This window comes from Desmodus rotundus, chromosome 7 (genome assembly GCF_022682495.2).
Source record: "Desmodus rotundus isolate HL8 chromosome 7, HLdesRot8A.1, whole genome shotgun sequence".
In the NCBI taxonomy this organism is placed as follows: Eukaryota; Metazoa; Chordata; class Mammalia; order Chiroptera; family Phyllostomidae; genus Desmodus; species Desmodus rotundus.
The window spans coordinates 945,093-955,992 of NC_071393.1; positions in this window are offsets into that span (position 1 = coordinate 945,093).

Genomic DNA, 10,900 nt, shown 5'->3' on the forward strand with positions numbered 1-10,900 from the left:
GGTCTAGGAGCCGAGTTCCTTACTGAACACCGTCGGGAACCCGTTTATACTTCGTGCGTCTGAGCGCTCAGGCCAGACGCAGATCTGCGCGTGCGCGCTTCACGTGTTGCTGGGCCGCGCCCACGCGGAGGACGGGCTTGTCTCGAGGGTCCGACCAGAGATCACGCTTGTGCGCGTGCACCTCTTGCTCACCTGTTGCCTGACGGTGCCCACAGGTGCCGCTGTCCCCCTCCCTCCTCACGTTTGGCGGTTGTCCGCGCCTCTCACAGATTCTCCCTGCGTCTGCCAGGCGCTCTCCCCAGGTGCGAAGTACTCACCGAGTGTGTGTTTGCAGTTGACGTTCTGGAACTGCGTTTTGATTTCTACTTAAATATTTAAGTCATTTATCAGGTAACACGTTTGTATGTCTAAGCCTCATGTACCTATTTGAAATCGGGTTTTTAAGGCGATATTTACAGGTTCATTTGTTACCTTTTTATTATTCAGATATTCCGTGTTTACATTAAAAGAAAAAGGAAAAACCATTTACTTTCTGCCTTGTCATTTCTGGGAAGATATTTGGGGAGGCAAGTCATTGCGTGTCCGCTAACACGTCGCCGCGCTAAGAAATCACTCTCGCCTGTGGTCGTCGCCGCGCACACTCATGTGCGTTAATGGCTCCAGGTGCGAACGCTTCCATGGCTTCGTTGTTGTCAGGGGCTTCCGTGGCCCGCCTGTTCGGGAACGCGCCGAGTTCCCGCCGTTCGCGGCAGCCGCGGGTGCGAGGAGCCTGGGAGGGGGCGGTGGGACAGACGCTCTGGCCCTTCGTGCCCCGCTGCTCTTCGTCCCCTCGGGCGTCTGTCTTGCTCACTGGCCTTTCCCAAGTCCGCGCAGCGGCTGCACTCTGACCGCTCTGACCACGTGGGACGCATGCGCAGCCGCCCGCGTTAGGGGAAGAAGAGCTACCGACGGGCCCTTCCCTGACCCCTGGCGGAGCCGCACTGTGCACTGTGGGCGCGGCGACTCGGGGAGACAGCAACGCCTGTCCCCTCGGTCATCGTCTCCGCGCTCAATCAGGAGCGAAAGTGCCGGGAGCGCCCACGGCGATGTCACCACTTCCGGTTTTCAAGGTTCCTCCAAGTCAGTTTCTCGGTTCCTCAGAGTTTCTTCCCTCGGCTCCCCAGGGCGGGGCCTTTCGGTTCCTCAGTCTCTCCTCGCGGTTCCCCAGGGTCCTCAGGGGCGCGCTGTCCGCGTCCTTGAGGCGCCTGCAGGACCGGGGAAGAGTCCCGAGGGCAGGGCGCACCACACCCGGGCCTGTGCGCACCCAGCGGGCGGCAAGCCTGCCCCTGGGCGGATGAGGGCCGCCAGGTGGCGCAGTGCGCACTGTGGCTGCTCCCTCCTGGCGGCGCAGAGGGTCAGCTGCCCTCCCTGCAGGGGGAGCTGTTGGGGGTCTGCTCGCATTTGCGGGTGAGCATTTGAAGGGTTCGCTGTGGCAGCACCGCCATTCGGGGGCGGGCGACAGCGGCAGATCTTTCTGTGTCGCTGCCGAGGGGCGCTGTCAGGCCTGTGGACGGCTGCACCCCGGACTGGTCCCCGGGGTGCGCCCGGCGCAGGCGGCTGGTGGCCAAGACGTCTTGGGGGATGTGGAGCCGGGAGTGCAAGGTGGGCAGCAGCGTCCCGACGCCGGGAGGACACACTTGGGCACCCTCCTCCTCCTGCCCAGTGCTGGCGCCTGGTCGGGCCGCTTTTCTAGAGAGAAGATCCCCGGTCTCTGCGCCGCCCATGGGCGTCTGTCGGAAGGGCGGGGCAAGTGGGCGGGGCCTGCTCGGAATGGGGTGGGGCCTGCTCGGAATGGGGCGGGGCCGCTGTCCACGCTTGGAAGGTGCCAGTTCGGTGTCTGCGGCTCTGACGCGGGGCCACAAGCTCGGGTTCTTCCTCTGAGCGCCAGCGCGGTTTGCTTCCTCGCGCATCCTGGGTTGTATCCCTTTGACGTGGGAAACCTGTGGCCGTATTCTGCCCTCCAGCAAGGATGTGTGCGTGTCCCCCCTTTTATTTCATGAAACATGTGGCTCTGTCACTTAATAAATATAGAATGCCTGCGTGCCAGGCAATATTCCCCGGGCTGGGGAGACCACGGTGGACGGCCCACGTGCAGTCCCTACACCCACAGGGCTCGTCATCTAGGAGAGGGACACGGGCAGCGCACACCATGACTAAGTAGGATGTGGAGCGTGCCAGGTGTGAGGAAGTTTTGGGGGAGAGTGAGTCTCGAGAGGATGAAGAGTTCTGGGGCACGGGGCTTGTGCTGCTGCACGCAGGGCGGTCAGGGAAGGTCAGACTGAAAGGTGACATCTGAGTGGTGACATGAAACAGGCGGGAGAGTGAGATCCACTTGGACTCCCGGGGGAAGACTCTCAGCGGAGGAGGCAGCGTGTGCAAAGGTCCTGGGGTCTGTTGGAGCTGGTGGCAGGAAGTGGCCAGAGGTGGAACCCAAGGCTAAGAGTGTGTGCGTGTGTGTGTGTCTCGTGGGCCGTCATAAGGACTTTGACTCTTAAGAAAAATGGGAGCCCCTGGAGTGCTCCCATTACACAGATAACTGATCTGCCTTCCATGTCTTAGTGGTGTCGCCCTGCCTCCCGTGTTGAGACATCTGGAGGAGGACAAGGACTCCTCCTTGTTAGGGGGTAACTGGGGTCTTCCACAGGCCACAACAGAAACGCCTTCGAGATCCATATGCTGCTTTATAGGAAAGCCGTGTCTAATCTAAACCACGACAGAGCTTCACGGAGAAATGCTGAGCTTGTCGCGGGACCGAAGAGACCAGGGGCAGCACCAAGGCCCTGGCTCACGGGCGGCTTGCTGAGAAGCTTCTTTCTGGAGTTGGGAGGCTGGTGCCCACTGCGGACATCTGAGTGCAGCCCCAGCTGCTGTATTTGAAACACCGTGACTCATGCTGCGTGCACTCCCACTTGCCGCCCGTCAGAAATCTCTGCCTCGGCAGTCAGATGGGAAGCAGAGTCGTGAGTAGGGTATTTTGGGCAGCCTCTCAGCAGAGGTAACACCAGCCAGGCAGACGTCCTCTCCTCCTGGGAGAGGTCTCCTGCGGATTCCGACTTGAATGCAGAACTTCCTTGGCTGGGCCCTGGGACAGCGACAGCGTGGGACTGGGACCATCTCCCTGGCTGCTGGCACTGGCCTGGGCCGTCCAGATGGAGCTTGATCTGTGAAGACGTGAGTGCCACAGATCTCCTTAGTGTTGGTTTTCCTTGGAGGTTGTGTGTCTGTGGGATTGTACATGGGAGTCGGGGGGGGGGGGTGTCTCCAGAAGGGCTAGGGTGGAGGTGCGGGCTTGGGGAGGGAAGGGCAGACACAGGTGTTTCTACAAAGGATCATTGGCAGGATCATGTGACCAGCCGGATACTGCAGGTGAAGCACTGGCTGGAACCAAAGACCATTTGGGGGTTCATGTTCAGTTGTCTCCATTGACGGAGAAGCCGGGGTGGGGGACGGGGTGTTCAGCTGGGGTGAGTTGAAAATTCCAGTTAGGGTGTATGTTCATCTGAGCAGCGAGGTGCTAGGCTTGACGAATTTAAGCAATGAGTTTCATGTGCTATGCCTGTCCCATCTATGAATAAGGTTGAGATCATCTAAATCACCAGATTTCACAGATTCTAAGACACATTCCCCCCTCCATTCCACAGTCTCTGAAGCTGAGTCGAGTTTCAGAGTCTGTGGCGAGTTGCAGTCGTAAGTTCTGTGTCGTCTGTCCGGTGCTGATGCACTGAAGCCCCGTGGTTCGTCCGATCGTTTTAACGTGGGTAACGCAGGGAGTAGCTTTTCTTAGCTTTTTTTCCCCTGGGCCTCAGTCTCCCCATTGTAGGAAGAGCACTGGATTAACGGGTGCCCGAGGTCCTAGCATTCAGGTTGATATTCTAGGGTGCTGTGATGGGACCGTGCAGGAGGGTGCCCCGGAGAAGGACACGTCGCACTCCCAGTGTGTGACCTGGTCCTCGGAAGTGCGATGCTTTGGGGCCTCGGTGCGACGTGTGGAAATTGTTCTTGTCGACCATGCAGTTCACTTCGAAGACCTGTTGGGGTTTCCAAACCAGCCACTCTCCAGTCGCGGGCCCATTCGCCTGTCCTGGGAAAAAGCAAGAAGTGCTCGCCTGCTAGGGCTGCCAAACAGCAGTTTCTGTGCCCCTAAACACTCAAAGAGGTCAGGATGGTTAGACACCTGGTGACCATTATCCTTCTGGAAGAGTCACTGGGAGGCAGTGTTCAGGAGCTATGGGGCAGCATCGTCACCACGTACTTGTGTTCTCAGTTTGAGCAAATGAAACACATCTTCGTTTGATCCCATCTTCTTGCCTTTGTTCATTCAAGACAAAATGAAATATTTCAGGGAGAGGAAAATTGAGTTTTCTCACACATAACAAGTGGATCATTGGAGGTCACCTGCAACGCCTGTTGGAGACAGTTCCATCGTGTACCGGCCTTTGCAGGAGCTGTTTCAGAACAAAGCCCTTCCGTGGAAAATCAGGCCGGGGTTTGCTGTGGCCGGTCCCTGCGCCTGCTTGGGTGTGTTAGTTTACACACCAAGGTTGGAACCCGCTTCTGTCCGTGGAATTGAGTAGTGTGGCTGGAAAATAAGGCATGAATAATTAAAGACAAAACTGTTGGAGTTGCTGTATCATTTTTAAATTACCTTTGGCTGAAGCACACTCTTAGACCGGCCTCGTTGATAAGCAGAGAGTAAAGAGGTGGGATTGAGCCCTGTGGACTGCGCTCTGGGCTGGGCACCAGCAGGCAGACCCCCTGGGACTACCCGTTGGTTGGGGCTGGTGTCCACGTGGAGAATTCGCACTCAGATGAAGGAATCTGGCTGCATTTAATGAGCTATCATGTGTATTTTTTGTGTCACATACTGGACTTTATTAAACTCAGTCCATATCTGTTAGAAGAATGAAATAATCACATCTCAGAGCCCGGGGTCACCAGCCCAGGGGCCTGCAGGTGTCGCAGAACCTGAACAAGCCAGCTGGAGCAGGCGGACTAAACAGATAAGCTTTAACTGTCCGGGAATTGTGTTTCCTTCCAATAATGGCTTTCTGGGACTGTTTGGCTTCCCAATGTTGAAAGACATATAAGAAATATTTCATTTAATTCCAAACTAATGGTCAATGAAGCAGCTGGGCAAATGGCGATTGTGCTGACCTCAGTGATGGAGAGGCCGCCGTGACTGTGCGGGTTGTGCCGGGGCCTCAGTGTAGCCCTGTCTGAAGAGGCAGCCCAACCCCCGTCAGCTCCACTGCCACCTGCCAGCCGGGGTGTGGGGCAGGGCCACCAGTTCCTCCAGGGTTTCAGGAGCAGCTACCACCTGGGCCCCAATGGGAGCCTCCCTTGTGGTGACAGGTTGCAGCTTGTTTAATAAGAAACCCTCCGTTCCATCGGTCAGTGTGGGGCAGAGATAGGGGTAACCTTGTAAGTGAGATTTTAGCGGGACGGATGGAGACCCAGGGAAATTCCTTTGACTCTGCATCTGGCGCCACAAAGAAATCAGCACCAGACCTCATCCTCCCTTGTGGGCCTTCTGGAATGCTTTCCTTGTGACATTCCAAGGGCCCCACTTCCACCAGCAGCGACAGGAGATGGGAGGCGGTGGGGGGCTGGCCGTGTGGGCGAGGACGTGGAGAAACTGGAGGCCTCCCGCATGGCTGGTGGAATCCCAGATAGTGCAGCTATTTTGGAAAACAACCTGCAGTTTCTTCAAAAGCTCAACAGAATCTTACACGTCCCAGCAATTCTTCTCCTAGTATTTACTCAAGAGAAGTGAAAATAAACGTCCACCCAAGGACTTGTAGGCAAATATTCATAGCAGCACTATCCATAACAGTGTTTCCAAAGCTGGAGCTGCAGGGGCATGCACCCACAGGGCAAGTGTAAACCTGAGACACACCCACACCGAGAAGTAGACCTGGCGGTGAGCGGGGTGGACGCTCCACGAAAGGGAAGAAGCCAACGCCCTGGGCTGCTTACTGCAGGAGCACGTCTGTGTGATCTCCGGGACGGGCAGACCCAGGAGACAGGAAGCACATCTGTGGTCGCCTGAGGCTGGGAACTTTCTGCAGTGATGGAGGGGTTTTAGGACTGGACTGTGGTAACGGTTGTACAACCATCAATGCACTGAAACCATCCAACTCCGCTTTTGCAGTCGGTGCATCGTATGGCGTGTGTTATACCTCAGTAAAGCCCTTTGAAAAAGTCATGGTCCCCTCTTCACGCAGGACTTGGAAGGACACGATGGTCCTGGGGACAGCTGTCTGGACCCAGCCTGTCACCGCCTCTGGGGTTTCCTGGCCTTTGCGCCAGTGGCCTGCAGAACAGGAGACGAACAGCAGAGGGCGCCCCGTCACAGGCGCTGAGTCCAGGCTGCCTGCCCAGCTGTGGAAGGAACGCAGCTTCTTTTTCTCCTTGGCAACTGTTTTCTTACAAACCTCGGGTGGGTAGAATGTGTGTCAATCAGATCCCATTTTCTCACTGACCTGTGCGACCCTTGAAGAGCTGTGTATCATTGCTTCTGAAGGGGGCCTCCGCTTCAGGCCTCCAAGCCAGCAGCACACAGATAATCCAGGAACAATGGTTACCTGTAGGACCGCACAGCCTCAGGGATCCCCGTGGTGACTGCTTTTGTGAAACCGACTGCTCAGGCCCCCGTGAGGGATCCCAAGCCAGCAGGGGACTCTCTGGTCAATAGGTGGGATAAATGGTGGGCCTGAGCTTTAATAAGCAAGGCCTCCTGAGAAGGCCACTCTAGGGAGTTTCCCACAATGCTTAGTGGCTTCCAGTAATCCCCCTGGAAATGGGGACAAAGTGGCTCAGAGGAAGGGATGCAGAGATGACCAGGGCAGGAACAAGTGATTTTGTGGTCAGCTTGCCCAGAAGCCCTGTGAGAGTCTGAGCCACTTTGGAATTCCTGAGATTAAAAAATAAAAAACAACCCCTGCCCTCCCACACCCATCACAGAACTGTGCTCAATGCCCCGACAGTCATCTGGTTCCCAGTAGCCCTCCCTGAGCTGGGGTCGGCCAGATGGGGAAGGGGTTTAGACTGGACCCCTCAGTGGTGTCCCTAAAGGTCAGGCTCAGTGCTTCCACAAGCCACCAAGGAAGAGGTTGTCCAGGGCTACAGTGGAAACGAGGCGGGCCCTGGTCTCTGAGCTGGCGGGAGAGGGTTGGGGTGGCGCCACTGGGGAGGACTTAAGGCTTGTGATGATAATGATGCCACCAGTTCTGATCCAGTTGAATTTAAGGTGCCACCCGGACTGTCAGGGGGAGGACTGCATAGCTGTCTGAGTCAGGGTGGCCTCACTGTTAAAGGGGTGAGTGCAGGAGACAGGAGGGGGTGGTCAGGGGAGAAGAGATGCCTGAAGAGCTGGGAACATTAAAATCTTGCTGGAGGATGCTGTTTGTAAAGCCAGACCATCAAGGGCAAGGCCCCGTGACATCGGCATCCACAGACAGCGCACGCGGGCCGATGTGGCACAGAGAGAAATCTGCACGGTCAGAGAGTGAAGAGATGAAATCGTGTATGAAAAGCAGCCTCTCCGCATCAACCACGTTTATGACAGTTTTCGAGCACATAGAGATGTGAGCGAATTTCACCAGGAACGAAGATAATGCCCATCATCTGGATTCTGCAGTTGGTGTTTGGCTATATTTGCATGTGTAAATTTACCCATCTATCGGTCACATCCATCTATGAAGTCATCTTACCACTTTTAAATCAAAAACAGCTTTTCAAATTCTAACAGGCCACATAATTGGCAGTTATACACTCACATTAGCATCCTACAGTCTCTTCCACTCCCCATGGTGAAACAGGTAAGTTCTGAATGCAACCAGCTCAAGGTCTTCATCTTTGCCCTATTTCGAGGAACAGAGGCCCGGGGAGGACGAAGTGGAGAGCCAGTAGGTGGCGCCAGAGGGTAGTGATTTTTCTCAGGTGTTGGACAGGGTTGCTGGATGAGCCACCTGCCCAGGTGACATTCCAGGTTCTTGGTGTCATGGGTGTGGCCGTGTTTCTGTGTTTTTACCTCTGCTTGGGGCTCGGCTCCTTGGCTGTAACAGGGGAATGCCAAGCTGGGCAATGCCAAGTTACCTCCAGCGCCAGCTTGGTACACCACGGCTTTACCAATGCCTGCTCTTTATGGGGCAAGTCAAATCATCTCAGGCACGTGGGAAGGAGTGAAAACAGGGAAGTGCAAGGCTGCTGGAGAAGCTGGAGAGCGAGGTCTGCAGGTGGAAGTCTTGCCAGGAATTTCGTGCAACTTTATTTTCCGAGGGGAAAGAGTAGCGAGGGAATACTAGAGTCAGACGTCAGTCTAACCCCCTCCCGGTAATCGTGAGTAGTAACAATATTAACAATAATAGTAGTGTAACAATAAGGTTAAGGACACGAGTGCAGAATAGTCCACTGAAGCACCTTGACTTGGGACTCAGAACCCAGAGATTTATGCGCTGCTCTTCTCAGAAGAACTGGAATAGATTCTCTCCCCATTAATGAGAATGGATAAATCTAGTCCAGCTGAGTTCCCAAAGTGTTCATTAAATACCTTTGGAGTGATAACGATAATGACAACAGGAATTCTAACTAACCCCCTTCGTTTCTCAAGCCCTGTTGGTGCCAGTGTGTCCCGTGTGGCTGCGCTTCAGGCCCACAGTGGTCCTTGCGGCAGATGTGGCGTTCTCGCCCGGGTTACAGATGAGGGCCCTGAAGCTTGAAGAGGTGGACCAGCTTCTCCAAGGCCACCCAATGCCAGAATTAGTGCATACTCAGTATGAGCCTCGCAGAAGCAGTCAGGACAGGCTCGCGTATGCGGCTGTAACAAACTGAGGGTCTCAGTGGCTTAAAAATAGTTCAGTCATGGCTGGTGTGGCTCAGTGGATTGAGCACTGGTCTGTCAACTAGAAGGTTGCAGGTTTGATTCCTGGACATGGCACATGCCTGGGTTGTGGGCCAGGTCCCTGGTTGGCAGTGTGTGACAGGCAACCAGTCACACATGGATGTTTCCCTCTCTTGCTCCCTCTCTTCCCTGTCTCCAAAAATAAATAAAATCTTAAAAAAAAATAGAAGTTAATTCCTCCATCCCGCTGAACGCCCATGGGAATCACTGTTGCAGTTCTGAGGGACCAGGCTGAAGGGAGCTCCATCTCCACAGATGTCCATGGCTGTGGACACGAGGAAAGAGATGATGGCACATGTGGGCTTGTGAAGCATGCTACCTGAAATGACACATACCTCCGAGCGCTGCTCACAGTGCACTGGCCTCAGCAAGGCACTGAGTCCGCACGGGGGGGCTGTACGCGTACGCACGCTTTTACCGGAAGTGACCCATTCTGCACTCTGTTCCTGCATGGCCATCCCCGTGCAGCCTCTGACAAATGCACTGGGAAGGGTCTGAAGTCTCCCCCAACCCCTGCGGTCTATCGAGAGAAATTTCCAGCTGTTTGGGCTTTTTGGAGTCATACTATCTTCACCCAAATGAACACCTTTCGGTGGTAGAATTTCTGGCCTGCAAGAAATGAACTGCGGACTGAGCCACACATGCCACGTTTCTTCCTGGTGTTCTCCCTGGCGCCCGTCTCCCTCCTCTGTTCTGCCGCAGAGTCTGTTGGCTTCACCTATGCCCGGCGTGCGCATTTGGGTTGCTCTGGTTTCTGGATCACACACTGGGCTCTAAGGTGAGCAGTAAGCACTGCGTTGGCCGTTTTCTGTGCCCCGTGTTGAGCCAGCCTGCGGACATTCTGGAATTTGGGGGTCTGTCTTGACAAGTGACCCCCACACACAGCGTCTTGGCAGGCATTCACGTTTGCTACTTCCTATGGAGTTCTGGCTCCTAACTTTTCTTGGCAGGATCCTTATTTCGAGCCCACCAGCTGGCTGGACAAACAGATGGGTCGGAAGAGGCGCCAGCAAAGTGAGAATCGTGTAGGACCCGCTGAGCAGGCTGGGGGAGGCAGGCTGGAGCAGCTCACCCTTTATTTATCCGTGTAGTGGAACCCTTGCTAGAGTTTTAAATATAGTTGACGCTAGGGTTGTGTCTCAAATATATCTGCAGCATGTTAATAATTAAACAGAATTGGGAAATGTTTAGTTTGGGGAAGGCAGGTAGGAATCATGAGCTTTATGCAAGGAATCCTCTCAATGGGAGTTTTGCCTGAATCAGGACTTAAGAATTAAGTCCATAGTTTAACTGAAAATTGTCTTCTTGTGGGAGGGAGAACAGGAAGGAACCCTAAGAGAATGTAAGGGAGAATATTTTATCACAACTGTTCTCTGGAAGCCAAGATTAAACAAAGAAAAAAATTACTGTTACATCAATTAAAAGTGGTTTTGACAAAAAGAGTAGAATCTACAGCTAACAGTATCTTAAACATAGAGGACTTAAATTTTTCTCACATGAGGGGAAACTTGAATATAGTCAGCTTCAGGCACTGACTCCATGGCTCAAGGTGTCAGGGCTGTTATTAGGAGTCTCTTGGCCTTTCCCTCATGATTGCAATGTGGCTGCCACAGCTCCAACCATCACATTTGCATCCAGGACAGGGAATAGGAGAATGAGGAATAACACTGACCTCATCTATTCCCTTTTAGGAAGAAAGCGAATATGATTCCTGGACTCTTCCCTCCCAACCTCCATCAGACTTCTACTTGCAGCTCATTAGTCAAAACGGTATGACATGGCTCCAGCTCCAGCAGAGTCCGATACATTGCCATTCTAGATTCAGCATCCTGTTTACACAGAACAAAGGGACGAATGGGTATTAGAAAGGGTTGGCAGTGTGTGCCGCACGAGGTTTTACACAGCATTCAGAACCGCCCCCTTTCTGTTTCAGGAGCACTACTCATGCTCATGCTGTGC